Below are 4,085 nucleotides of genomic sequence, written 5' to 3' on the forward strand. Positions count from 1 at the left end.
TTAGGTGTTTCATATATTGTGTTAGCTAGCTATAATTAATAGAGAGAAGTGTCCTCTCTTATGTCCGTGCTTGGTCGACGCTACGTACTATACATACGTATGGAGAGGACTAGACACGCTAGCTAGCTAGTAAGCAAACGAAGGAAACAGAAGATCGTCATGAACATATATGCATACAGAGAGAGGTGATATCGACCACCTCTCCTTCTCCGAGAGATTGGTCGAAGAACAAGTTCTCGTATATCTATCCGACACTACCGGCTACATATATACAATAATTATCTCTTACAAATATAATCATATGGACTCAGGGTCCACATAGTATTCTCCGTCTTCAGGGATCACGTGGTCAAGAAAGAATGCCGCCAATTCCTCTTGAATTGCTCGCATGAGAGCTGGTGCTAGGAGTTCATCCCGCTTCCGAAACATCTAATTTAAAGAAGAGGGTCAATACATATATATATGAATGAATGAAACTCAACACAAATGATGGTAATAAAATAAAATTGTGAATGTTGTTATTTACGTACTTCATATTGTTCGTCAGTGTAGCCCCGCTCACAGGTCGTGTGGAGGATGGACTCGCAAACGTAGTATCCACAGAAATCATTCCCTTGTTCCTGCCACAACCACTTTACAAGAAATAGAGGTCAATCAAACTGATAAGCAAGAATGCCAAATGGTATTGATGAAACTAGCGCTTGAATGACTAGTAGATGCGCGGAACATGCTAATATAGTACTTACTTTCGGGTGTCTAAATTGCAGCTCCTTCGGCAGTCCCGGAGCTTTTCTGGTGAATTTTCTCCAAACCCTGCCGGACAAAGAAAACAATTACTTGATATATCAGGAAATGAACAAAGTTGCTGATATGGTGGATAATGATCGATTTAACTTACTTCTCGAGTATTTGAGTCATGTCTGCATAGTCCTGGGGATCTTTTCGTCTTGAGTCTAAGACGGTTACTAGTCCCTGCTCAAGCTTAATCTCTAGGAGAATATAATGGAAACTGCACACGCATGCACAACTCATCAATTACATTACTATAACATTGACTAATATATAAGGGAAACCGAATATGCACAAGACAGTAACACTCACTTGAAGTTGTAAGGAAAGAGTATTATATCTTTGTTTTCATTTATTACCAACGATCGTAGCAAGTTGGCCTCGGTAGCTGCGGCATGAAATTTAACCTGAGTTGCATCTATGAGATATGTGTTAATGAACCCAATATCACCGACTTGTCTTTTCTTCAATTCGGCGATCTTCAATCTGCAAAATATAGTGAGGATGATTATAAATACATGCAATGAAAGAGCTGAGCTATATAGAGAGACTTAATGACAGAAGTAGTACTACTTACAGACAATAGCATGCGACCGTTGTTTTATCGAGGGCCAATTGATTGAAAAACTGATAGAACTCCTCAAATGGAACAGGCAACAGTTCAATTCCAACGAGGTCATGCTCCTTTTTAACTTTCACATACAAAGTACTCCTCCCCCCAGAGTCTCTGCAGATTTTCAAGTACCAATCATGCAATCTTCGCATCATCGTTGATAGAGATCTTTCATCTTTGACGAGAGGCTTCCCGTACACGTATCTTTGTATCTGCACCTCCATGGGTTCATAATGTACATCGTCGGGCAGGTAATCTGCAAGATTGCTATAACCGGGCACCATCCTCGGATCATTAGCGACGTTGTGGCTAGGCACCTTGAGCGGGAGGCACGATTGCTTCGCTTGTTCGCCGAGCTGGGCAATTTGTTTCCCAGCTCGTCGTTCTTTTAGCCTTTGATCACTGACAGTACTTCCCAACCGCTCCGCTTCGGCAAATTCCTTTCCAATAATGCGCTCATAGTTTCCTTTCGACAGAGACTTGGGTGGTTTTGTCAGGGCAGCCAGAGTGCACTTCGCTTTCATCGGATCTACCTTCTCCTCCGGATGTGGATGTCTCTTTGCTTTCAACCCTTGAAACCAGTCATCCACTTCGGTTCGTGCGATCTCGGCGTTCTCCTCCGGGGTCCTCTCATATGGTAACTTCTCTGAAGTCTTCAGAGAAGGACTGAATCTGTATGTCCTCCCGCCTCTGGCTGTACTGCTAGACGCCGGCCGAGCAGACAGAGCGGTTGTCTTCTTTACTTGCTTACGAGGTGGAGGAGAAGGACTACGACGCGCCGGAGCAGCCGGAGCGGCGGCAGGTCTCTTCCGCCCTTGCTAACAAGGCGGAGAAGGAGGAGGCTGGCTGCTCGGGCGCGTCGGCGTAGGCGGAATGCCGCCACGCGCTGGAGAAGGAGCCGGTCGAGTGCCCTGATCGTCACTCGCCTGAGGAGGAGGTGGTGGAGGAGGCGGAGTGCTCTGACTCGCCGGAGGAGGAGGCGGTGGAGGAGGCGGAGTGCCCTGACTTGCCGGAGGAGGAGAAGGAGGCGGAGGCGTCCAGTTCGGAAGGTTGATGAGCTCCTTCCGCCATAGGCATGGAGTCTTCAGAGCAAACCCCAGCCTAGTCTCCCCTTCACCGGTAGGGTGGTCAAGCTGGAGGTCCTCAAATCCCTCCGTTATTTCATCCACCATCACCCTAGCATATCCTTCTGGAATCGGCCGGCAGTGAAAAGTTGCGTGGGTTCAGTAGGATAAACAGAGCCAACAGCCACCTTGACCTTCAAATTCATCCATTGCGTCATAAGGTGGCAATTTTGAGACTCCGTGATAGCATCCACGGGATAGCTGACAGGAGCCATCAAGGCATGCTCCGGCTGAAGCAGCTCGGTGGAAGCCATGCTGCTTCTCCGCTGAGATGGCGGGGTAGCTTCGGGGGATGCTTCGGCAGTACGTTTGCTGTGATTTGCTTCTCGTTCCTCTATCGCTTGTACCCTTGCTTGCAGCGCCTGCATTTGGGTCTACTGCACTTTTTTCCTCCTCTCATGGGATTTGTAACCGCCTGCGTCCGGAAACCCAACCTTCCACGGAATGGAGCCTGGCGTGCCTCGTGTCCGTCCAGGGTGCTCAGGATTCCCGAGGGCCATTGTGAGCTCGTCGTTCTCTCTGTCTGGAAAGAACGTCCCTTGCTGCGCTGCTTTGATATAGTGCTAAAGCTTCCTGACTGGTATGTCCATTTGATCGTTCGTCCAAATGCACTTCCCTATTATAGGGTCCAAGGTTCCGCCATCCCCGAAGAACCAAGTCCGGCAACGGTCTGGCCAGTTAATTGTCTCTGGTTCGATCCCTTTATCAACCAGATCATTCTCAGTCTTGGCCCACTTAGCACGGGCTACGAGGTAGCCACCTGACCCCGTGCGATGGTGATGCTTTTTCTTCGTAGCATTTTGCTTGTTTGTCGCCGACATCTTCTTACTCTTTTCTGATGTCTTGTGGGCCACAAATGCGAGCCAGTGATCTCTGATCGTCTCATATCTACCCTTGAATTCTGGTGTCTCATTATTTTCGACAAACTTATTCAGCTCTTTCTTCCACCTCCTGAATAGTTCTGCCATCCTCTTAAGAGCAAAAGACTTGATTAATTGCTCTTTAACTGGCTTCTCTGGATTATCCTCTAGCGGTAGGGTGAAATTTGACTTCAGCTCAGTCCAAAGATCATTTTTTTGCATATCATTGACATAAAACAACCTCAGGGTCTTCTGTAGCCGGCTTAAACCATTGCTGGATGCTGATCGGGATCTTGTCCCTAACCAAAACCCCGCACTAAGCAACAAATGCGCTCTTTGTTCGGAGGGGTTCAATCGGTTGGCCGTCGGGCACGATTGCTATGATCTCAAACTTTTCATCCGAACTCAACTTTTTCTTCGGGCCTCGTCTCTTTACCGAAGTTGTGCTCGATCCGGAGAGCTAGAAAAAAGAACAAAGACTTAATTAATATGTGTACATACCAAAACAATGAATGCATCAATTAGCTAGTCAGCAGAAGCTTAACTAATATATATACCTGACCGGACTCGGTTCGGTCACCAGAGACATCATCACGGTCTCCTTCTTGCACCGGCATTGGGTCACCGGAGCCGTCCTCACGGTCTTCTTCTTGCACCGGCATTAGGTCACCGGAGCCATCATAATCAGCTGCTTCCAGA

Source organism: Triticum dicoccoides, chromosome 1A (assembly GCF_002162155.2).
Source record: "Triticum dicoccoides isolate Atlit2015 ecotype Zavitan chromosome 1A, WEW_v2.0, whole genome shotgun sequence".
NCBI classification, from domain to species: Eukaryota; Viridiplantae; Streptophyta; class Magnoliopsida; order Poales; family Poaceae; genus Triticum; species Triticum dicoccoides.